The sequence below is a fragment of the Panthera onca genome, chromosome B4, assembly GCF_046562875.1.
Source record: "Panthera onca isolate mPanOnc1 chromosome B4, mPanOnc1 haplotype 2, whole genome shotgun sequence".
Lineage (NCBI taxonomy): Eukaryota > Metazoa > Chordata > Mammalia > Carnivora > Felidae > Panthera > Panthera onca.
In genome coordinates, this window is record NC_138345.1 from 49,213,062 (window position 1) to 49,239,458 (window position 26,397).

At 38.2% G+C, this 26,397-nt stretch overlaps 1 protein-coding gene and 1 long non-coding RNA gene across 4 annotated transcripts in view; both read right to left on the reverse strand.

Moving 5' to 3' along the window:
• Positions 1-15,217, reverse strand: part of EPS8 (EGFR pathway substrate 8, signaling adaptor) — a 188,124-nt gene extending 172,907 nt beyond the window's left edge. For 2 of the 3 annotated variants that reach the window (XM_078450070.2, XM_078450068.2), the window contains exon 1: positions 15,176-15,217. The gene's annotated coding sequence lies outside the window, so the exon portion shown is untranslated. Of the gene's footprint in view, positions 1-10,075; positions 10,120-15,175 lie in introns of those variants that run through there. The other variant, XM_078450069.2, reaches the window with a different exon arrangement.
• A 10,738-nt stretch (positions 15,218-25,955) lies between these two features.
• The window catches only part of LOC144616936 (uncharacterized), a 63,432-nt gene continuing 62,990 nt past the window's right edge, over positions 25,956-26,397 (reverse strand). The window contains exon 4 of the long non-coding RNA XR_013556855.2: positions 25,956-26,226. This is a non-coding gene — a long non-coding RNA (uncharacterized LOC144616936). The remainder of the gene's footprint in view (positions 26,227-26,397) is intronic.

Sequence of the window (26,397 nt, forward strand, 5' to 3'; positions counted from 1 at the left end):
CTTCTATCATACAGTAACAGCTCATGAATTCATACCTCAAATGTCGCATTAACTCCCCGGCAGAGAGAGAAAATGGAAATAACTATTAGTAATGGATATAAGTAGAAGGGAGGAGGTGTTGGAAGTAAGATCAAGAGACTTTTATTCCTATTTGAAGACTTCTTAGAAGGCCATGGAGTATTCAAAATAAAATTATTTTTTGTATTATATGATTTCACTTGAGATATATTTGAATTCAAATTCTAAAACTCCCTGCACTGTTAAGGGGCTTCTACACAACAAAATGGAAAGAAAGAAAGAAAGAAAGAAAGAAAGAAAGAAAGAAAGAAAGAAAAAGAAAGAAAAAAAGAAAGGCCAGTAACATATATTCTAATATACAAACAAAACCACAGTGGATCTTTCCTAATTAGTACAAAAACTGGTGTTAAAATGTATTCCAACTCAATCAGTATTAATGTGTTCACTCTGGACAGGATTTTGTTATCTTCATAATGAGACTTACTACTTCCAAAATAGTTTACTTACTACAAAATAAGATGAAGGTGATGAAGGCTTCAATCACTTCTTTGTTTCAAACCCTCTAGCAGCCTAAACTTAACCTTCAGTGTCATAACCCACTATGAATGTCCCTTCATTCAGACTTCACTCTCCGTGACTGAGATCTCACCTGGCAGTGAGGAAAAGCTAGAACAGTAACTAGAAAGACAGCAAAGTCACGAAACATACATGTTTCAACCTAGTCACCTGAAAATTGAAAAAAGCTGTCAGATACTAAGGCTAGAAGATGGGATCAAACAGGGATGAAGGAAACAAGATGGAGAAGAGGTGTCAAAGGAAAACCCACACTGTCATCTATGTGCTCCAAGATTTTTATGACTATTTTCTTCATGAGACCATGGAAAATAGCAAGACTTAAAATACTTTTTAAAATGGTAAAATATAGCCAACTATGTGGATCTTATAGTAAATGGTGCTGAAACTTTTTGTTTCAATAATCTGGATAAGAAACAAAAAATTTTAAATAATATAGAAAGAAAAGATGAAGCTTTAAACATTTTATTCTGTAATTCTACAAAGAGAGCAAATATACTACTATACAAAAAATACAGAACTGATCCATCACTCCTAAATTTAAATGAAGTTATAATTTTTTATATTATCTTGTTTTCTTATTCTTTATACATTGATATTCAAGCTGGCTATCATAGATTAGTCATTTAAAAATAGAAGAGATGACGGGGCACTTGGGTGGCTCAGTCGGTTGAGCGTCCAATTTTGGCTCAGGTCATGATCTCACGGTTTGTGAGTTCGAGCCCCGCATCAGGCTCTGTGCTGACAGCCTGGAGCCTGGAGCCTGCTTCGGATTCTGTGTCTCCCTCTCTCTTTCTGCCCCTCCCCTATTCATGTTCTGTCTCTCTCTATCTCAAAAATAAATAAAACATTTAAAAATAATAATAATTTAAAAAAATAAAAATAGAAGAGATGAGATATTAAGCAAAGCTGTAAATTAATGCAAATCTAGTTAAAATCTTTAGAGGACTAGTTTCCTCAGTAATTAAAAACACCCTCTTTAATACAAATTCTTTAGGCATACATAATAATTCCACACCTTTACATGCATAAGTATCACATGAATAATGCTATAAGTTTTGGCCCAGTGACTAGATTTTTATCACAGAAAGAATTCCACTGCTTTTAAATTATTCAGAATCTAACAAGGCCCCACAAAAGACCTAATGAAAGAACTACCGGGGCACCTTGGGTGGCTCAGTCAGTTAAGTGTTGGAGTCGATTTCAGCTCAGGTCATTATCTCACCATCCTAAGATCAAGCCCCACATAGGGCGCTCTGGGCGTGGAGACTGCTTAATGTTCTCTCCCTCTCCCTCTCTCTCTCCCTCTCTCTCTCTGTCTCTCTCTCTCAGCGCCTAGGTGGCTCAGTCGGTTGGCATGGCTCAGTTGGTTGAGCACCCTACTTCAGCTCAGGTCATGATCACACAGTTCGTGGGTTCGAGCCCCGAGTTGGGCTCTGTGCTGACAGCTCAAGCCTGGAGCCTGCTTCGGACTCTGTGTCTCCTTCCCTCTCTGCCCCTCCCCAGCTCACACTCAGTCTCTCTCTCTCTCAAAAATAAACATTAAAAAAAAAAAGATTCTCTCTGTCTTCCTCCCCCTCTGCCCGTCCCCTACTCGTGCATGCATGTGCTTTCTCACACTCTCTCAAAAAAAAAATTAAATTAAAAAATTGCATATAGTAAGGTTACCTTTTAAAAATAATAAATAAACTACCAATAAAATTAATATTTTATCTTGACAAAAATGATTCAGAGATGTAAAAACATAATAATAACACTAGTTGTAGTATACGTGCTGAAATAGATTATACATCACAAGTTTTAATAATGAAAATAAACATGTTAAAATAAGAAAGACAACTCAATCTGAAGATAGGATTTCTACTTAACATTTTTTTCTACATTAAAGAGTAATATTTTTAAATTTTGATATACAGTTGGTTATAAAACAGGTAAAGTTTTGAAAACACACTGAAAAGGGAAATTGTAAATTACACACAGGCAATACAAACACAAGCTGAGCACGGTATTAAGGCGGGGGGTGGGGGTGAGGAATCTATGCATGGAGAAAGTAACGTTCTAGTTTCTTTCACTTATCAAAGTTAAATGTAGCTTCTCTATCATCACAAGTATATCTTTCTTCAAATTTAAAAGTCAACATACTTAAAATCACCTTACTTTATGTTCATGTCTTACAAGTACCATTAACTTCAAATGTCAAAACTATTACAGAAAATTGAACAAACTGTATTCAACGTCTTTTCAAAGTGACAGATTTCACTTTTCTTTGTGGATTGGTTTTGCTGCTTGTACTTTTTAAAATATTTAATTTTCAGGGTGCCTCAGTGGCTCAGTTAGACGTCCAACTTCAGCTCAGGTCATGATCTCGTGATTTGTGAGTTGGGAGCCCCATGTTGGGCTTTGTGCTGACAGCTCAGAGCCTGGAGCCTGATTCAGATTCTGTCTGTCTGTCTCTCTCTCTCTCTCAAAATATAAATAAACATTAAAAAAAAATTTAATAAAAAATAAAACATTTTATTTTCTAGTGAAAAACAAAAACAATTATAATGTCACAAAACATTACAAAAACAAGAATCATCAATAAAAAAAACCCACAGTGTTTAATAATCACAAACATTGTATTTCAGACACTGGAAACATACTATCGTTGCAGTAAGCCAATAAATATATCAATAATATACATGTATTTCTAGAATAAGGACTAATATTCTAATGGTGATATTCTAATAGAAATGTAACATTTTAATGGTGTTGATAAGACTTTCTAAATAAAATGAAGTTTATATCAATAGTCTTTAATAATGGACTTTGGGGGCATCTGGGTGGCTCAGTCAGTTAAGCACTGACTTCCTCTTAGGTCACAATCTCCCTGATCTGTGAATTTCAGCCCCCCATCCCCATTCCCCAACTCCCCGCATTGGGCTCTCTACTGTCAGCACAGAGCCTGCTTTGGATCCTCTGTCTCCCTCTCTCTCTGTCCCTCCCTCACGTATATGTTCTCTTTCTCTCTCTCAAAAATAAACATTTTTTAAGAAATGGACTTTAAAAATGTTTTTCTCTCCTTTTGTTTTTTAGTTTTTTGGTTATTGTTGAAGAATAGTTGATATACAATATTACATTAGTTTCAGGTATACAACATAGCCAACATTTATGTACATTATGAAACGATTAACCACAATAAGTCTAGTTACCATCTATCACCATATACAGTTATTACAATATTTTTGGCTATATTCCCTATGCTGTACTTTATATCCTCATGACTTATTTTATAACTGAAAGTTTATACCTCTTAATCCCCTTCACTTATTTTGACCCCCCCCCATCACCCTCCACTCTGGCAACCACCAATTTGTTCTCTGTATTTATGAGTCTGTTTCTGATTTGTTTTGTTTGTTCACTTGATTTTTAGATTCCACATATAAGGGAAAGCATACAGTATTTGTATTTCTCTGTCTGGTTTCTATCACTTAGTATAATACCCTTTAGGTCTATCTATGATGTTGCAAATGGCAGGATTTCATTCTTTTTATGGCTCAGTAATATTCCATTGTATTTATATACCATATCTTCTTTATTCACTCATCTACTGATGGACACTTAGGTTGCTTCCATATTTTGGCTACTGTAAACAATGCTGCAATGAACATACAAGTACATATATCTTTTTGAATTCATATTTTCATTTTCTTCAAATTAACACCCAAAAGTAGAATTACTGAATCATACGGTATTTCTATTTTTAATTTTTTTAGGAAGCCCCATACTGTTTTCCATAGTGGCTGCACCAATTTACATTCCTTCCAAGAGTGCACAAAGATTCCCTGTTCTCCACATCCTCACCAACACTTATTATCTCTTGTCTTTTTGATAATAGCCATTCTGATTGGTATGATGTGATACCTCACTGTGATTTTCATTTGCATTTCCCTGATAATTAGTGATGTTGAGCATCATTTCATGTGTCTGTTGGCCATCTGTACGTCTTTGGAAAAATGTCTATTCAGGTCCTCTGCCCTTTATTTACTTGGATTGTTCGGGGTTTTTTGGTGTTAAGTTGTATTAAGTTCTTTATATTTTTGGATATTAACCTCTTATCGAATATATCATTTGCAAATATCTTTTTCCATTCAGTAGGTTGCCTTTTCATTTTGTTGGTTTCCTTTGCTATGCAAAAGCTTTCTAGTTCAATGTAATCCCACTTGTTTCTTTTTGCTTTTGCTGCCCTTGCCTGAGGAGACAAATCCAAAAAAAAATATTGTAAGACTGATGTCTAAGAGCTTACTACTTATGTTCTCTTTTAGGAGTTTTATAGTTTCAGGTCTTACATTTAGGTCTTTAGTCCATTTTAAGTTTATCTTTACAAATGGTATAAGAAAGTGGTCCAGTTTCACTCTTTTGCATGCAGCTATCCAGTTTTCCCAACACTATTTATTGAAAAGACTGTCATTTCCCCATTGTACATTCTTGCCTCCCTTGTTGTAGATCAATTGACCCTATGAATGTGGGTTAATTCCAGGCTGTCTATTCTATTCCATTCACCTATGTGTCTATTTTTGTGCCAATATCATACTGTTTTGAATACTAGCTTTGCAGTACAGTTTGAAAGTATGATACCTTCAGTTTTATTCTTCTTTTTCAAGATTGCTTTGACCATTTGGGGTCTTTTGTGGCTCCATACAAACTTTAGGATTATTTCTTCTAGTTCTGTGAAAAATGCTATTTCTCGATAGGGATTGCACTGAATCTAAAAATTGCTTTGAGTGGTATGGACACTTTAATAATATCAACTCTTCCGATCCATGAATATAGGATATCTTTCCATCTGTTTTAACTTCTTTCATCAACGTTTTGTTGTTTTCAGTATACAAGTCTTTCACCTCCTTAGTTAACTTTATTACTAAGTAATAAACTATTGCTATTGTAAATTGAATTTTTTTTTTCTAATTTCCTTTTCGGATGGCTTGTTGTTAGTATATGAAAACAGAACAGATTTTTGTTGATTTTGTATCCTGCAAATTTACTGAATTCATTTTTTCTAACAGTTTTTTATGGAGTCTTTGAGGTTTTCCATATATAGTAACATGTTATCTGCAAATAGTGACAGTTTTACTTCTTCCTTTCCAATTTGTATGCCTTTTATTTATTTTTCTTATCTGACTTCTGTGGCTAGGACTTCCAATACCATGCTGAATAATAGTAGTTAAAATAGGCAACCTTCTCTTTTTCCTGATCTTAGAAGAAACACTTTCAAATTTTTCACAGTTGAGTATCATGTTGGTTGTGTGTCTGTCATATATGGCCTTTATTAGGTTGTGATATATTCCCCCATGCCACTTTGCTGAGAGTCTTTATCATAAATGAATGTGAATTTTGTCAAATGCTTTTTCTGCATCTATGGAGTTGATCATATAATTCTTACTCTTCATTTTGTTAATATGGTGTATCATGTTAAATTGAAGATACTGAAATATCTTTGCATCCCTAGACTAAATCCCACTTTATCCTGGGGTAGGAATCTTTTAATGTATTATTGAATTTGGTTTGCTAAGATTTTGTTGATGATTTCTGCATTTATGTTCATCAAGGATACTGATCTGTAACTTTCTTTTTTTGTGGTGTCTTTATCTGGTTTCAGTACCAGGCTAATGCTAAACTTAGAGAATGTATTTGGAAACACTTCTTCCTCTTCAATTTTTTGGAATAGTTTGAGAAGTATGGGTATTAACTCTTCTTTAAATGTTTGGTAAAATGCAACTGTGAAATAGTCTGGTGACTATTGCCCCTCTCTTGACTTTTACCACTCTCTTTAAATATAAACTTCTCTTCCCTCTATTGATGTTCACTTTTTTCTATTTGGTCTTTCCTTTTTTTTCTTCTCCCATATATTAAAAATGAACTCTAACCTCCTATCAAGCACATAATTCGTTCACTTAAATTATTTTAGCATATTCACTAAAATTATTAATTTAGAACATATTATGTTCAGATTCTGCTCAGAAACTGTTCATGGCTCTTAGAATTCTGGATTGGCTCAAATAGCACTAGATGGTGCCTTTATGGGATGTTACATTCTAATGTTGCTACACTACTAAATATATGCATGGTTTTAGACACAAGCTCTTATTTCACTTAAAAACACACAAGCCTCTTTCTTAATAAAATCACTTGAGTGTCACAGGACTGGGTTACACACACACATACACACACACACACACACACACAGAATTTATCTATCACATAAAGGACTATATTTAAAAAGTCCTATGATTAGAAGAGGAGATTCATGCAATTCTTAAAACAGGTTTGGTATCGTTATCCTCTCCTACTATGATGCAATGAATACTCTATTGTACTGTTACTTACAAAAATGAAAAATAACTGGTTATTCAGTTCTTTCTGCTATCCCTGTAGGCTCTGTGAGAATGTACAGAATTTCCCACGACTCCCATCATGTCCACCCATTCTGCACATCAAACATATTCATCTTTCTGTCTGGAATGCCCTAGAGTCCCACCTCATATTCTTACTCTTGGCCTCAAAAATTCATCCTATAAAACTCAAATGTCACATTCTCCAATAGAGATTTTTCTGATTCCTCAGCCACAGTAAGCCTCTCCTTTTGTCTATATGCAGAGATATAAATTTTTTTTTCATTTAACCTATCCCCAACAATCATGTCAAATAAGTACTATTATCATTTTCACTTCCTAGATAAGAAAATTGAGGCAGATAAGGTCTCTCTGATTTCAAAGTCCACTGCTTGCTTGCTTATTTATTTAATATATAATCTCATTAGTTCCACACTCTACTGAAATGGTTGTCTCCATTCTCTGGGTTCCCTAAAGACAGAAGGTAGAGATCCTGTCTCATTCATCTTTGTATTCCCAGTGTCTGGCACAGAACAGATACTCAACAAATGCTCAATAAATGATGAATGAATAAATGAAATGTAATAATGTTCATCTTCCTCTGGGAGGAAAACTCAATCCCTTCTAACTGTTCTTCTGTAAGAAGTATGATAGTAAGTGCTAATTTCATTCAACAAACATTTTGTGAGTATCTATTCTATGTGATATGCTGTGCTTAAAGATAATTGAGTTTAGAGGTGCCGGGTGGTTCAACTGGTTAAATGTCGGACTTTGGCTCAGGTCATGATCTCATGGTTCGTGGGTTCAAGCCCCGTGTTGGGCTCTGTGCAGACAGTTCAGAGCCTGGAGCCTGCTTTGGATTCTGTGTCACTCTGTCTCTCTGCCCTACCCCACTCAATGGTCTCTCTCTCTCTCTCTCTCTCTCAAAAATAAATAAATGTTAAAAAAAAATAAAAGATAATTGAATTTAGTTTCCTGCCCTCAAGAAACTTGCAATTCAGTGGGGAAAAGGTATAAACAATTAGCTAATTCTACTATTACATGTTTTATTTTTCCCAACTCCCACAAGTTCTTCTCTTTAAAGGAACCTCCTTCTTTATAAACATGTTTCAATGACTCACATCTCTGGGTCAGGAAGATGCAAATCAGTCAACAGAAAAAATTTTTAAAGAATCTCCATGTATCTCAAAAACACAATTTTTGAACCATTCGCATTTAGCTCAGTTGTCATTTAAGTAGTGCACAGTTTTAAAGAAAAGAATAAAGGCAAGGACACCCTGATACTATCCTTGCACTTTTTCTTTTATGAGAGACCACGTGGCCAAATGGAAAGTTTTAGAGTCAGAAAGATCAAAGTTCTCATCCCAACTCTGTCCCTTTCTCCCCACAAGGACCACAGACAAGTCACTTTATCTTTCTGAGCATATTTCTTACCTGTAATACGGAAATTAGGAGATCTGCCTTAAAGACCTCTAATAAGAGTTTTAAAAGATAATGTATAACACCTGCCACACTAAAGCTGCTACTTTTACTGTGTCAGATCTCACTAGACGCTTTTTGAAAACTAATTAATGGTTCTATCTATAGCGTAACAATACAAGTATTTCTGGCCCCACCCATTATCAATAACACAAGTGTTTACCAAAAGAAAGGTACTTGAAAAAACTATTTGTGGCAAGGAGAGAGGTAGGAGATAAGATTCAACACCATACAGTTAAGTCTCAAATTTCTAGATAGCACATACATCGTCTGCCTCTTCTCACCACACACCTTGTAAATCACGTCTTTCAGACACTCTTTGTGAAAAAGAAAACCTTACTAATTATTTCTTACAGTTCTAAAAGATCTAAAAGAAGTGAGAGATATTACTCTGTATTAACAATTCCATTTTTCACAAAGAAGAATCTCTTAGTAAGGAAGAGAGAAAAATGTACAACCTCCAGGAACCAATCTCAACGCATAGTCTGTGTATTACTACATTTTAGTTTACAAGTCATTTCTCAACTGTTTCTTTTAAGCAATTTTGCAGAGTGTATTTTTAAAAATCAAATAAAAACAGTCTCCTGTCAATCCTAAACCTAATTTATAATCTACTTGACTTAAAAAGCTCATTTACATGATACTGATACAACTGAAAGTCCATGGGCAAAAAAAGTGAATCTAGACACAGACCTCACACCTTTCACAAAAATAAACTCAGAATGGATCATAGACCTAAAAATGTAAAACTATAAAACTTCTGGAAAAAATAAAAGGATAAAATCCAGGTGGCCTTGAGTCTGACAATGAGTTTTTAAATACAACACCTAAGGCTATCCATGAAATTGATAAGTTGGCCTTTATTAAAATTAAAAACATTTGTTCTCAAAAGACACTGTTAAGAGAATAAAAAGGCAAGCCAGACTAGAAGAAAATATCTGCAAAATACATATCTAATAAAGCACCTGTATCAAAAAGAGATAAAGAATTCTTAAAACTTAACAATAAGAAAACAGATGAGTTAAAAAATGGTCAAAAGTGGGGCGCCTGAGCGGCTCAGTTGATTAAGCGTCCAACTTCGGTCAGGTCATGATCTCGCGGGTTGTGAGTTCCAGCCCCAGGTCAGGCTCTGTGCTGACAGCTCAGAGCCTGGAGCCTGCTTCAGATTCTGTGTCTCCTCTCTCTCTCTGCCCTTCTCCCACTAGTGCCCGCGCACGCGCGCTCGCTCTCTCTCTCTGTCTCAAAAATAAACATCAAAAAATTTATAAAAAATAGTCAAAAGTTCAGAACAAATATCTCACCAAAGAAAATATACAGAAGACAACAGCATATAAAAAGATGCTTAACATTAAATGTCATTAGGAATGACAAATTAAAGCAACAATGGGATGTTACTACACCTATTAAAATCCATAAAATCCAAAAAACTAACAATATGAAAAATTGACAAGGAGGAAAAGCAACAGAAGCAAGCATTAATTGCTGATGGAAATGCAAAATGGTATAGCCACTCAGGCAATATCTTACAAAGCTAACAATAATCTTATATGATCCAGCAATCATATTCCTAGGTATCTACCCAAATGTTCTGAAATCTTGTGTCTACACAAAAAGTTGCCCATGAATATTCTTACCAGCTTTGTTCAGAGTTGCCAAAACCTGGAAGCATCCAAGATGTCTGTCAATAAATGAATAGATACAAAAACTGTGAAAACATCCATACAATGCAATATTATTAAATGATAAAAAGAAATGAACTATCAAATCACAAGAAAACATAAACGAACCTTAAATGCATATTGATAAGTGAAAGAAACCAGTCTGACAAGGCTCTATGATTCCAATTGGAAAAGGCAAAACTATAGAGACAATAAAAAAAAAAATCAGTGGTTGTCAGGGGGAGGGAGTTAAGGGAGTGATAAATGAGGCACAGGATTTTTTTTTAATGTATGATATTTTGATTCTATAATGATGGAGACTTGAAATTATGCATTTGTCAAAACCCAGAGAACCTTATAGGATGAAGAGTGAACTTTAATGTATGCAAACTTTTAAAAAGTCATTTAGAAGGAGGGGAGGATCCCAGGATGGACTGGAGATTTAACAAAAGGGTCTGACCCTATTATAAAGGCATGCAACTACCTCATATTAAGTAGGACAGGAGAAAAAGGAGTAGAATCTGTAAACTACAAGCAAAAGAAACAGCATGAAAGCACTGTACTCTAGTTGATAAAGTTGTTTCCCTCTCTCTGTAAAGAGAATAGAAGTTAACAATTTCAATACTGCTATACATATGTTATAGGACTGAACAATTAAATAAATGGATGGCAGATGGTGGGATCCAGGTTACTTCTCACAGTTAGAGTAAGTTTACGGATAAGCAAGTAGAGGAGAACAGAAGAACACAAGTGGAGATGGGGTAGGCAGAGTCACAGACATCCATACAAACTCATATTTTGCTTAATATGAATACATAGGATTACATAGAGAAATTGTATAGATATGTGTATATACATAGGTTGGTTTACATGCATATATTTCCTGCTCTGTAGATGAGAAACTCTAGAGGCAATGACACCCCAGTAACAATAAAAACCAAACACCCAAATCCTGGCTTCTAATACTATTTTCCCAAGGAAATGAAACAGATTCTTTCTGGCTGATTCTAAGACTGTAACAGGAAATGGAAATATAAAAGATGAGCCTGGAGCATCTTTTAATGCCAGAAAGTAAGGAAATGATCTTTAAGTTTATTTATTTATTTTGAGAGAGTGTGTGTATGTGTGTGGGGAGGGAGGGAGGGAGGGGTGGGGAGATAAAACGTGAGTGGGGGAAGGGCAGAGAGAGACGGAGAGAGAGAGAATCCCAAGCAGGCTCGAGATAACAGTGTGGAACCCAATGCAAGGCTCAAATTCAAGAACCGTGAGATCACGACCTGACCGGAAATCAAGAGCTGTATGTTTAATGGACTGAGCCACCCAGGCGCCCCACCTCACATTAATGGAGATATGTCAAAGGAACACAGAGCCAACTAAATGAGCTCCCAATGACGAAAGCTGAAACAATGTGAGCAACAAAATACAGTAGTACTGGATTACAACCCAAAGTATAAAATGAATATCCATGAGTACAGGCCAATGTAAGTAAATGATTGAGTAAATACGTAAATGCAGAGAAAAGAAAAATCTGCCATGCAGAAGAATTCTAAATAAATTATAGATACCCCACCCTCAAGGAGGAGAAGTAAAACTCTCCACTCCTTAAGTGTGGGCTGTGCACAGTGACTTCCTTCTAAAAGTACAGCATGGAAAGAAGAGTAACTTTTCATTGCAGAAACCTAGCAAACACTAACTCAGCCAGGTGATCAACATCAAAATCAACAGTGATAAGTCCGCGTGATAGGATGCACCCTTTATATGATGTAACAGAAATAGCATTTTACCTCTGTGATCTTTCTTCCAGAAACCTAAAACCCCAGTCTGATCATGAGAACAAAGTCAGACTAATTCCAAAAGAAGGGCATTCTACAAAACACCAAACCAATATTCCTCACAACTGTGAAGGTCATTAAAAACAAGAGAAGTCTAACTGTCATAGCCAAAAAGGGGCCTAAGGAAACATGACAACTAAGTGTAATATGGTATCCTGAAACAGAAAAAGGACATCAGATAAATACTAAGGAAATCTAAGTTAAGTATGAATTTCAGTTAGTAATAATGTACCAACACTGGTTCATTAATTATAGCAAATATTAATGTAAGATGTAATCAGACATGAAATTGAGTAACAGTGCATATAAGAAGTCACTGTAGGGGCGCCTGGGTGGCTCAGTCGGTTAAGCGGCCGACTTCGGCTCAGGTCATGATCTCATGGTCCGTGAGTTCAAGCCCCGCGTCAGGCTCTGTGCTGACAGCTCAGAGCCTGGAGCCTGTTTCGGATTCTGTGTCTCCCTCTCTCTGACCCTCCCCCGTTCATGCTCTGTCTCAAAAATAAATAAATGTTAAAAAAAAAAATTAAAAAAAAAAAAAAAAGAAGTCACTGTACTATCTTTATACTTTTTCTGTAAATCTAAAACTAATCTAAAAATAATATATATATATGTATATATATTTAAATACCATCTAAGAATGTATCTAAAAAACACTGGAGAGGTTGTAGTGCAGTAGTGAAAAACTTCACACCTTCCCTGCATACATTAAAGTTACAATGTTTACAACCATTTTGTTACAGAATTTTTCTTAGGAAAATATTTTCAATCACTAACAGCTGCAAACAATTTCATGCAGTAATTCCCAGTAGGGATGTACTATAGCTGAAGTACTTTAACCAAAATTCCACTTTTCCCTTATATACCATTGCAGATGTCTGAAAGTTTGTAACCTATCATTAACTTATGTTCTGTGATGATCCAAATAACTACCAAATACGTTTAATACAACTCAGAAAAGGTAACCTAAATTTCATATAAATTAAGTCAGTGGTAAAAATACTCATCCAACAAAACCTCAAGCATCTAAAGAGAGACCTCGAGAAAAAACTATCATCTTTTATTGTGGATAATATATTCTCTTATATAAACCATGGTTCAAGGGAACTTTTGCAGAATTAAAATAGGTAAATGAAAATAACAGGAGAGTCAGGAGAAAAATAAAAGGTAGCGGTGAACATCTTTGCAGCATAGCGTAAGAAAAGCCAGGGTCTAGGATCTGAAGTGTAGCAAATAAAAACTGAAGGCAAAGGGAGCCTATGTTATAGCACAGAAAAGGCCCAATTAACTGAAAACAGGAAAAATTAAAAATAAAACAAAATGAAATCTCTTCATTCTATGAGAAACAAGCAAGGTGTTCAAAATTAGACTCCTAGAGAGAGCAAACCAGAATAAACCACGGTGAAGAATCACCATAAATACAACTTACTCTCCCACCATTAATAAAAGGCTGAAAATTACCATATAATGATGTCCAATGACATTGGAAAGTGGGAAGAAAAAATATTACAAAAAGAAAGTACCAAATATCATGAACAGTGGTTATTTCAGAATACTGGAATTAAAAATAACTTTTCTTCTTTTTTTTCCTGCTGTGAAGTGAATGACTTGTGGAATTTTAAAAAGTCTTAATCTTTGAATTGTGCACTAAAGGCATTTATACAATGTTATTACATTTGTGATGCACTCTACCCTTTAATGGCAATTCCATAAAGTGCATTATTTTTCTCACTGTAAGTCAAAGTGTGAGCCGATGACCCAATTTTTTTCACAGTAGCAACTTAAGAACTATAACTTAACTATTATAACTGCAATCTATCCAAAAAACTCCAGTTCCAAATAGAAAATCTATAGTAGGTGAGAGAGGATGATATTGACTTTAATTTCAATGACCACTTGATCTACATTTAGTGCACACTTTCCAAAACCTAAGTCGCTGTAGAATGGTATCCTCTCAGTGGAAATAAAATAGAAGCAACACACAACACAGCTACTTTGGTATTACGTGTGTTATGTCCATATATATATATATATATATATATATATATATGGACCATATATACATATATATATGGACACACACACACACACACATATACATATATATATACGGACATACACACACACACACACACACACACACACACACGGTCTTCTGGGAATCCTAATTCTCCTACCTCCCAAAAGAATAACAAGGTCAAAAACAAACTATTCGCATGCATCTGAAACCAGGTTGTTCCTGAACTCTTAAAACAGTAGCTATTTCTCTCATTATGAGACCAAAACTGAAACCTTCAAAAGAAAAGCAGTAATACATTTCACCGGAATGTAATTTGTAAAGGAGAATTCCAATTCCTAATGCTCCACCACTCGAGACATCGATGGATTTCAAATCCTAACACCACAGCGTCCTACCCACAAGGAGATTCCAGCAGTACTCTGGGTTCTACGGGAAAAGAAGCATTTGAGAAACAATGCGAAGGAAGAGAACAATCCGTGCAAAGATTTTTGCATTCAGATGGTCCTTGGAAGGAAAGCAGGAAGAGTGACCAGAGGAGAAGCGAGCCGGATCTTCATACGTGGTGAAATCCACTCCAAAGGCATTAACTGACAAAGACACCAGAAAGGCTATCTTTCAAAAGTAAAATTGTGAGTAGAGCGGAACAAACTAAGAACGGAAAGTCAACAGGAAGGAATCAGGAAAGACAACTATTCAAAAACAATGAGCTATCTTAATTTGAAGGGGTAAGCGATGGTGGGACCCTGTCCCAAAGTGTCAATTTGAAAAGACACCCTCCATGTGAGGGTGGGGAGGGTAGCTCTCGAAACCCCAAGCCTAAAACAGGCCGTGAGAACACCCGTTGTGTAGTCGCCCCACGGACAAGACAAGCGCAGGTGTATGTGCGGAAGCTCAGGTTACCAGGAACTATTGAATCTTCCCTGCCCACCCGTCCCGGAGCCCTGGGCTCGGCGGGCGGCGCGGGGCGGCGGGGCGGCCGAAGGTCGGCACGGGCTCCGCGGCGCACCAAGACCGGGCGCACCACGACCGGGCGCACGGACGCGCTCCGGTAGCAGCGCCCTGGCACACCTAGCTCCCAACACCAGTTGAAAGCAGTCAAAGTGAATGAAAGCGGACGCGGCGCCTGGCACCGCTCCACGCAAGCACACAAAGGCGGGTTTTTAAAATCGAGGCTGAGTCCAAAACACTCGACCCCCGGCCGGCGCCTTTCGCCCGAGGATCTCTTACCTCGGATCCGCCCTCGGGGCCGTGGCTTTCCCCGGAGACGCTTAGAGCCCGGACGAGGCAGGAGGCGGCCAAGAGAAAGCCCCCGTCCTGGACCACGCCCTTCCAATCCTCCGCGAACCGCCAAGCCGCCGTCTGCGCCCGGCAGAAGAGGAGCGATCTCCCGGGCGAGCACAGCGCCCGCCTCGCGCTGGGCAAGACCGCCGCGCCCGCCGCCGCCTGTGAAGTCTGGAGCTGCCCGCCCGCTCACCCGCTCGCCGCCAAAGCCAGACGCGCGCCGCGCATGCCCAGTACCCCTGCGAGGAGTGAGCGAGAGCGCGCTTGCGAGTGCGCGCCTCGCGCTGCCGGAGCGAACTCCACTCTCCGGGTCTTGCCGGCAGCCGAGCCGCGGAGTATCTGGTCGACCCCGGCGCTGGAGGCGAACTGGGCGGTGGGGGCGGTGGGGGCGGTGGGGGCGGTGGGGCCGGGTGGGCGGGAGAGGAGCGGAAGAAAAGAAGGCGAGAGGCCGCGCTAAGTTATCTAGGCCATCAAAGTCGGACCAGGGTTCCCAGCTGCAGACAGGTTTCGAGAAGTGCCCTAGCAGGACCGACTAGCAGCTGGGAGACGCGGGAAGGGGAACCGAGCGTGTGGAGAGGTTCCCCTCCCGGCAAGGGTTGATGCCCCCGGCCATGGGAGCTCCCATCTACATCGCCCCGGGTCCTGGTGCACAACTTCTGGCCTCTATCCTACGGGCAGTAAGCCCGCCGCGCTCAAAGCCTTTGTCTTCCTTCTTGCGGCCCTCCCACCCATTTTCCCCCTTTTGTCGCTCTCCTCTTGTTTTGTCTCAATTCATGCCATCAACTGGTGGCACCCAAGGGCCTTCATTTGGTCCTTAGCTCCAGCCAGCAAGCCCAGACTCGCTTCGCTAGCCTGCCTTGGATCCCATTCTTAACGTAGCTCTTGCCAAGAGCCTGATGTGGTTTGAAGTGGTGGAGACTTTCCTGAATGCCTCTTGTAACTTAACCAACCCTCGTGATTGGTGCCTCCTCCATGAGCAGCTCACGGAGCCACTCAGTGAGAAGCCCTTTAGTCTTCTAGTTTATTTTTCCTTACTCTTGAAACACTCATTTGTCATAGCTACGCCCCCTTCCTGTTCTAACTTCTTTAAAGGCAATTGACTCTCAGAAATCAACGAGGATTGGATAAAAGAGAACCTGCTTGCTTTGTGGAGCAAGGGAAAAGACAGCGCAGTCAGGGGAAAGCAACGTTTCACACCAAGGTGGTAATCAAAACCTTTATGCTGAAAGTTCAAATGTATCTTAAGTCCAGTCCCCTATCCTAAATGAAAATCCTCTCTTCATATTTCCACCATACCATCATCCACTTAAAGTTTCACAATGTTTTGAATCTTTATTTTTATCAATATGTATAATCATGATTATTGAGTTTTTACATATGCCAGGAACTAAGCAATTTTTATGTATTATTTCTAATCCTTAAAACGAGATAGGCCTTATTATCCCCATGCAATAGGAAAATAAAGCTCAAAAGTATCATTTCTTTTGCCAAAGCCAGTTTTGATGCTAGAATGAAAATCCAGATCTGCTTAACAGACAGGTCTTTAACGTTTGATTCTGGACATCAATTCAACTTCCCTTAACTTACACCACAGGTGCTCATTCTGACCCCTAGGAATTAACTAATCTCATTCTTTATAGACATTGCAAGTCTTGAAATATTTGAAGCAAACCTCTAAGTAGCTGTCAGAATATCTAATATTTTTCCATTCCTCAAAATTTGTAGATCCTTTCATTATTTGTCAAGTGGAATGGTGAACTCTCATAACCACACTCTTTACCCTGCTTTGAATATCCTTTGACTTTTCCTTTTCCTTCTCAAATGTGCACTGAAGACAACACAACAGGGGTGCCTGTGTGGCTCAGTTGGTTACGTGTAGGACTCTTGGTTTTAGATCAGGTCATGATCTCACCGTTAGTGATTTCAAGCCCCACCTGGCATCAGGCTCTGAGCTGACAGCACAGAGCCTGCTTGGGATTCTCTCTCTCCCTTTCTCTCCGCTCCTCCCCTGCTCACTTGCACGTGCTCTCTCTCTCTCTCTCTCTCTCAAAATAAACAAATAAACTTTAAAAAGAGAGAGAGAGAACACAACATTCAAATACTGTGAGCCAAGAACTTTGTCACAAAGTGATCGGCAGTCCCTTTGACCCAAGCATACCTACCCTGTCAATAAGATATCCCAAACTTGAGTAAGGCTTTTCTTTTAGCAAATGTATTTTACCTAGAGTTGAATAAAACATCCAAGTCTATTTTATATGGACTACAATTAAACCATACTTACCACATTACATAGTCTATACTTCTATAATTGTATATGCTTAAACCCAATTTTTGCCTTTAATCCATATTAAACTTCATCTTGTTTGTTTTAAGACATAATTTCAGATTTAAAAATCTTATTAGTGATCACTTTTAACTTACAGTATCTGTAAAGTTAATGAACATGGCTTCTTTGTGTCCAGTTAAGTAAGTTTATAAAGTTTATAAAAAATTAATAAATTCCAGTTTATGAAGTCTAATAAAAGTTATATAAAAGAGGCTGAGAAAAGAGCCTTGTAGCCAACCACCAAGAATAATCTCCAAGACAATAATAATAAATGAACCAACACTTTTCAAGATCATACATTTTATTTCATGCAATCATACTATAACCAACAAGGATTTTATGAAAAGTTTTCTAAATGCTTTACGGAAATGAAAATTCACTGTCTCTAGCATCCCCAAATATACCGGTCCAAGTATTTATTAAAGAAATAAAAGGGGGGAAAGAAGCAAATCTAGTTAAACTGGATCTGTTTTCAAACTAACCCATTCTGGCATCATCGATCTCCATCACCTTTTCTAAGTGATTGGAGCCACTGTTAATAATCTTTTTTATACTTTTCTGAGAATTGGTCGAACTTTCCTGTTTATAGTGCTAACCATGTACAAGTTTCTCCTTTCTGAAAATCTCATTTGTTCATGTTGGTATGTGGGATGAAAATGATGCAGGACAGAATGAGGGCAGATATATGGAGTGAATGGGGTCTTTCAGATGTGGGGTGTAGTTGCAAAACTTGAGGACCATATTAAGTCTATAGCTGGGTGTAAAAGCCAGATGCAGAAAATGGGAAGGAATTATAGTGCTGAACGTATACAATCTGAAGACTAAGAGCTATATCTAAACTACCAAGGAGACAAATATATTCTTCAAATACCCCCTCTCCATCCCAGTCCCCCAATCTAATGTCTGAATGTCACGTAGGGACTGCTATGTGTAGCTTTGCAGGCAGTCTTAAAAGCAAATAATGCGAACCATATCTGTGGATAAATTAGAGAAGGTATACAGGCATCGCTTGTTTTATTGCTCTTCGTTTTTTTTGTGCTTCAAAGACACTGGGTGGATTTTTTACAAATTGAAGGTTTGTGGTAGGCCTGCATCCAGCAAGTCTATCAGCACCCTTGTTTCCCAAGAGCATTTGTTCACTTCATGTCTCTGTGTGCCATTTTGGTAATTCTTCCTATATTTAATTTTTTTTCAGGCATACAATACTTAGAGAATGCACATTCTCATTAAACCCATAAGAAGTATTTACATACATTAGCTAGCTTATTTAATACGTTTCAAAGAATTGTATTATCTAGTCCAAGGGTTGAGAAACATTTCCTGTAAAGGGCTAAATAGTAAGAATGTTTGCTTTGCAGGTCTCTGTTGCAGCTACTCAACTCTGCTACTGTAGCATGAAAGTTGCCATAGAAAATACACTTATGCAATTCAACTATCTTTTCCTGCAGGAGCAAGGATAGTAATTAAGCTAATGGCCATGGCCATTTTCCCATAAAACTTATTTAGGCCCACTGAATTTGCACTTTATATAATTTTCACATACCTCAAAACATTATCCTTCTTTTGTGTTTTTCAACCATTTAAAATGTGCCAACCATTCGTAGTTCACGAGTGTAGACAAACAAGTGGCAGGCTGGGTTCGTTCATCACTGACTTAGACCTTGTAATCTCTACTAAAATCTCCCGATAGATTTTAGGAATCAGTAGACTAATTTTTTAAAGATTTAAATTTAGGTGGGTGATGTGTATTGAGGAGGGCACCTTTTGGGATGAGCACTGGGTGTTGTATGGGAACCAATTTGACAATAAATTTCATATATTGAAAAAAAATTTAAATTTAGCTTTAAATTTAAATAATAGTGTGTTTTAATTTCTAAAGATTGACTTCAATAAATGGGATTTAAAAATAGACTTCAAAAAAATAAAATAAAAATAGGCTCCACAAATAACTCATGGATCAAAGAAGAAATCATGAATGAGAATTTTAAAGTACTTACAATTGAATAAAAGAGAACTAAATTTTGATATACCCAGATCATGAAATATTCATGGTGTACATGAGGTAACAACTGCTGTGTTCAGTAGCAGAGGTAACTCTTAGAAACATAACACTGAGTGAAGTTCACAGAAGACCGCATATAAGTTGCCCTTTCACAAAGCTCAGAAACAAGCAAAACTAAGTGATATGTTATCTAGGAACACATATACATCTGTTTAAAACTGATGTGTGGGGCACCTGGGTGGCTCACTTGGTTAAGCATCCGACTCTTGATTTCAGCTCAGGTCATGATCTCATGGTTTGAGGGTTCTAGCCCCATGTTGGGCTCTTCACTGACAGTGTAGAGCCTGCTTGGGATTCTCTCTCTCCCCCTTTCTCTGCCCCCTGCCCTCCCCCCCCCCCCAGAATAAATAAATAAACATTAAAAAGAGAAAACTAGTATGTAAACAAAGGAATGTTATTCACAAAATTCAAGACAGTGGTTTCCTCTGAGGGCAGGAAGGGAGCTAGAACAAGGCTAATGTGGATAAATTGCAATAGTATTGTAAAGTGAGTCACCTTACAGTGTCCCTGCTTCTGCAGGAGGAAAAGATTGTTGAACTGCATACAGCAGGGAGGACATTAATGCAGGGAGTCAGCTATGGCTAGGGACAGTCTGGAAGAGGTGAGGCAGAATGACATAAGAAGGACAAGGCAATTGTCTGATTTGTAGCGCAAGTGATCCAGTTACTGTTCTTTTATTTACCTTGACACAGGTCGGCAGAATGCCTCGTTGCTTATTATCCCTGACCTTTCAATGACTGATGAGCTCTGGAGATAAAACACTCCTTTCTGAGCAGGACCACAGCTACTCTGTTCCTAATTTTAAATGTGAAGCTCATTTTTACAGTAAGATTCATTTCCCCCAGAAATTCTAGTGCTTCTGTACAATTGAGGAAAATTTCATTTTTGAATCTGAGAGATATTTATCAATTTACTAGTAACAACTGAATATTCCTTATTTTTATCTTCTTTATTTTTTTCCTGAATATTCTTTAAAATGCAAAACAGACACCATTTGTTTTATCTTTTTGAGATCATTTTCTGCTTATTCCACGGAACTGAAAATTTGCCATTCAAGAACAACACTTATTTCACTATTTGCAACTTTTCTAGTCAACACTAGGCTTTTTGTTTTTCTACGTGTGTCTAAGTAGATGAGATTCAAAAGGAAAAAAAAAGGTAAAACAACGGTGGGAAAAAGTAATCACCAATTTTAAATGACAGTATCGCCATTAAATGGAATTCTCTCTTATGGTTGAAAGGAGTGAGGTGGTAATTAACTACTAACTTTGGTGGACATCAAGATATATAGTTGTTAAGGTGGAGGGAGGGGAAGGAAGGCAAGTTGCAATGCACTATCTAGTATGAATTAATTTGTATTAAAAAAAGAATATAAGACAGAAATATAAGCCAACATTTTTTAATATGAAATTTATTGTCAAATTGGTTTCCACACAACACCCAGTGCTCACCCCAACAGGTGCCCTCCTCAATACCCATCACCCACCCTCCCCTCCCTCCCACCCCCCATCAACCCTCAGTTTGTTCTCAGTTTTTAAGAGTCTCTTATGGTTTGGCTCCCTCCCTCTCTAACTTTTTTTTTCCTTCCCCTCCCCCATGGTCTTCTGTTAAGTTTCTCAGGATCTACATAAGAGTGAAAACATATTAAGCCAACATTTTAACAGTATTTTTATGGGGAGAGAGATGACTGTATAGTTAGAAGTTACTTCCATTCTTTCAGTTAATATAATTCTATAATATTTGAATTTTTAACTATGTACCTACATTATTCTGTGGCAGAGAAAATAACATAGTAATATTTTATTATCTATTGTGAATTTTTGGTGTTTCTGAATGCTTTATTCCTTCTAGAACTCAGCTAGATTTTTAAAATTTTTGTCCCTAGTGCCTAAAATTGTGTTTTTATGGCTTTAAGTTCCTGAGCTATAATAACCCTCAGGCTATTTTACAATTCCCTTTGGCTATGCTCATTGGCATTGCAAACACAGACTCTGTTTCCTTAAGTTGGCACCCAAATTTTTTTCTTCATTGGTAGCAGAATCCCGAGGGAGGGGTAGAAATAAAGCAAAACAAAAGAAAACTCTTATTACAAATTTGGAAGTTTTTAAAAAGCAAATTAGGATCTCTGAACAGCTTTCTCACTCAAATATCCCTGGTGCTCAAGAAAATTCCAACAACCTTACAAATAATTTCCCTGATAACAGCATATAAATCCAAGTTTCAGCAAGGCAAGAGCAAATATATCCCCCAGATTCCACGTCTAATTTCATCACAAAGGACTTGGAACTACGCACATACACACGGAGAAAAGAGAGGAAAACATCCAACATGTACTATAAACGCTTATTGACTTTCCAAATACGCTACAACTTTCCTTTCCTTTAATAGACACTTTTTTTGAATGCAAAGCTTTCCAAGCATTTCTCACACTGTCTTACCATGTTAAGCAGAGCATTTCTGATCTTATTACTCGTAGGTATCATTGTGAGCATTCATGACTCTACTACGCAGGTAGTAAAGGGGGTGTGTAACCCCTTATGCAAAGCTCTTGCAACTAGGCATGGAAATCTAATGAAGGTACTCTTCATACAGGTTATCTGCACCGGATCTTGCCTGGTGCTTATGCCATATATTCATAACACCCCCAGCAGGGTCTGTAATTAACACATTTTTTCTGCAGCAAAACATATTCACACAAATTAGAACTAAGTTCATAAGTAACCTTGTATCACTTCAGATCAAATTTGCTGCCAAACAAGTGTAAGTCAAGTAAGGCTTTGTCAGCAGATGAAATTTGAAAAACAAAGAAATAATTTTTTAAGGAGTCTTTCAACTCAACATTGCAGATAAAGTCTTATGCACCAGAATGGTGGTACCACAAAGCCACTGTATATTGTTCACCTCAATAACTCTCATTTTGAGTACTTGATGTCTGTCCAGTTCTTTAAGTCTTTCTGCCCTTACTGTGCAATTGGGAATCCCTCCATCCATGTTGTGGCTGTGATGTCCTCTACTGTCTTCTGCCTTGATAATTTATTACTTTCAATCTTCTGTGACTTAAAACAATGGGCAACCAAATTATTATAATCGTGTATGAAATCACAGTAAGTTTTACATAAGGAGCTCAAAAGTTATATTATGATAAGAGGTGTAAATTTTGCTCGTGTTCTTAATGACACCTATTTCAACAATTTAGAGGCTTTTTTGGTTTGCTAGTGATTATTACTTGTACGCACAATATTTTAGATTGTTATCCTTTAAAAATTAACTCCAACTTCTTGCGCTTTAACAAAAATGTTTCCTTTTATAGATGTCACCTACTTACAAGGAATGACATCTTATGAAACCCTATTATTCAAATATATGTCTTTTTCGTCATATCAAAGTAAGTTAAGGTTTAAAATTTATTCATTCTTTCACCAAAAAAAAATAGGTTATGACAATAAAATAGTATTTATAAAAGCTTAAAGAACAATTTCAGGGTGACATTTCTTTTTTTTATTTTTTATTTTTTGAGAGAGAGAGAGAGAGAGAGAGACAGAGAGAGCACAAAAGGAGGAGGGGCAGAGAGACAGGGAGAGAGAGAATCCCAAGCAGGGTCTGCACTGTCAGCACAGAGCACGACGTGGGGCTAGAACTCCTGAACTGTGAGATCATGACCTGAGCCAAAGCTGAGAGTCGGATGCTTGACTGACTGAGCCACCCAGGCTCCCCTGAGGGTGACATTTCTAAATAATCACAGTCATCTGTCTTTGCTCAACTTGCAATTTCTTCCATTTTCTGACCCCACCCTATACATTTATCCTCATTTTTTAGTGCCTGGTCAGCCTTTCCAGGCTCTAATATGCAGAGCCCTTTGGCCACACTTATCACTGCAATACATAGGAACCCTGGGGAGGAGCTGGAGGGTCATGAGTGGAAGTCAATGTGGGAATGTCCATGATGCAAGGTGCCAGGAGAAATGTGGCCAAAGCTGGTGAAAGATTAATACCAGATGCTAGGAGAATGAGGTGATGAAAAGAAAAGTGTGGAAAACAGTGAGAACCCACAAACCTAGTCAGGTGACTCAAGCATGAGAACGCATCTTAAGGGCCTCTGACTCATCCTTTCAGCAAAGGTTCAAGCACCTGCCAAGCATAGGGATAGGCCCTGGGGATATAACAAGGAGTACAAAATGGTCCCCACCCTGGAGGGTTTGCAGTATCAGCAATTAAACAGACACACACAAACAGTGACAACCATATGCCATTTTGTAACAGCACAATGTAATATCAAGCACTGTCAGCACAGAGAAATGGATGCCCACCTCCGCTATGCAAAATCCAGCGGGCATCCTAGAGACTTCTATTGTTTCTCACTGACTACCTTCCAACTTCCTCGCTGTTCCTCGAGCACTCTAGCACACCTCCACCACAGTGCCTTAGCACTTGCCATTCCTGTCTCCTGGAATGCTCTCTTTCCAGATAGATACATGGCTATTTCACATCACTGAGGTCTCAGTTCAAATGTACCTCATCAGAAAAGATTTCTCTGACAAGGGCGCCTGGATGGCTCAGTTGGTTAAGTGTCTGACTTCGGCTCAGGTCATGATCTCGGGGTCCGTGAGTTCGAGCCCCACGTGGGGCCCTGTGCTGATAGCTCAGAGCCTGGAACTTGCTTCAGATTCTGTGTCTCCCTCTCTCTGCCCACTCCCCACTCATGCTCTGTCTCTCTCTCTCTCTCTCTCTCTGTCAAAAATAAACATTAAAAAAATTTTTTTAAAGATTTCTCTGACCAATTAGCCTATTTGAAACCTTCTAACTTGTCTCTACTTCCTATCTTCTATTCCACCAACCAATGTTCATGTATTTTCTAAGACAAAAACCTATCATTAATTCAATCATGCATTCACTCATTCATTTACTCACTTGATCACTTATTTTTACTTAATAACATGTTATGGAAACCCACTGTGTGGATTTATTTCCCTCTAAATTCCTTCAAAGTGCCTTGACTCCTTTATACTATCCTTATGCCTATGTACATTCTGTATCCATTCCCCCCAGCCCATCCCCCCATTCCTAGCTCCCTTGACAAACTGCTACCTGCTCTTCATAACTCAGCTCAAATTTTCATCATTAATTCATTCAGTTATGCTCAGCACTGGGGAAACAGTAAATAAATACTGCAAATAAAAATCCCTGTTCTAGGCTTCTGGGTGGCTCAGTTAAGTGTTCAACTCTTGATTTTGGCTCAGGTCATGATCTCATGGTTCGCGGGATCAAGCCCTGCGTTGGGCTCCATGCTGGGTATGGAGCCACATGCACTTTCCCTTTCTCAAAAATAAATAAATAAATAAATAAATAAATAAATAAATAAAATCCCTCCTCTCACAGAATTTACATAAGGGACACAGACAATAAAGAATTGAACAAGATGATTTCAGACTGTGATAAGTGCTATGAAAAAAGGGCAATGTGAGGCAATTTGGGGGGGGGATTAAGAGAGAAACAGAATGTGCCTGTGTGTGTGCATATGCATGCGTGTGTTACAGGGTACAATGATCTGTACTTGGCACACAGTGGGTTTTCATTAAACGTTATTAAGTAAGTGAGCAAGTGAGTAAATAAGTGAGTGAATATGTGATTGACTTAATAATAGATTTTTGTCTTAGAAAACATGTGAGCATTGGTTGGTGGAATAGAAGGTAGGAAATGGAGCCAACTTAGAAGGCTGGTCTTCTGTAGAGAGAAAAATAATGATGGCCTGAGCTAAGACAGTGGGAATAGAGAAGAGAGACCACATTTGAGACACAAATAGAATTGTCATATGATTGAATATGGAAGAAGTCAAGAAGGAAGAGGATTCTGATATGGGTGTCCAGATGGGTGGTGCCATTGAGTATAAGGTAAAACCAGGTTTGGTGAAAGGAGGCTGTACCAGGGAGATAATCCATTCCATGCTGGACATCTTGGGATTGAAGTCTCTTTGTTATAGGTGGAGACAATTAACATGTAGTTACAAGCATAGAGCTATGAGTGAAGTCAAGACAGAAGACAGGTTTGGAATAGCATGGATGTCTTCACCCTCAGAAAAATGTAGTAGTGTAAGAAGACAAAATTTAAGGATAATTTAAGATGTCAAGAGGTAGAGAGAGGCAAAGAAATCTCCACTGAACACAGAGAAACAGGTAATAGGGTGAAAGAAGACAATTAGAAGATGAACCCATGGGAAGTAAGGAAAGAGTGAGGGATGCAAGGATGCTTAGAGAGATTGGTGAACAGAAATAGTCCAAAGGTATGAAGAAAGGTAATGATAAGCTAAGAACTCAAATTTATTTTATTAAGGGATTATAACACGCCAGAGACCATTTTTAGCAGTTTGCATGGCTGGATACATTCAGTTCTTACAACTCTTTTGAGATTATTATTATTCTTCCCACTCTATAGATGAGAAAATGAGGCAGAGAGAGGTGAACTTGCAGCCCAGGTTTCCACAGGAAGCAAACGACAAAGGCAAGATGCAGAGTCCAGCCGTAGTACTCCACGGCCCACGTTTGCACAGATGGATGAGTGTGCTTCATGAGCGCCCTTTGCGATGGCAGTTTCAGCGGAGTGGCAGCTCTGTGGCCTGGGGAGGTGAAAGGAAGATGAGAAAGTCGAGAGAGCAAATGTAGACAGACTGCTGTTTGCAAGAAGCTTAGCTAGGAAGAGGGGTAGAGTAATAGCTGGAAGGGAACACAGGAGTGGGAGAAGCTGTTTTGTGTTTAATGAGCAAGTGTAGAGCATGTGGTCTGATAGA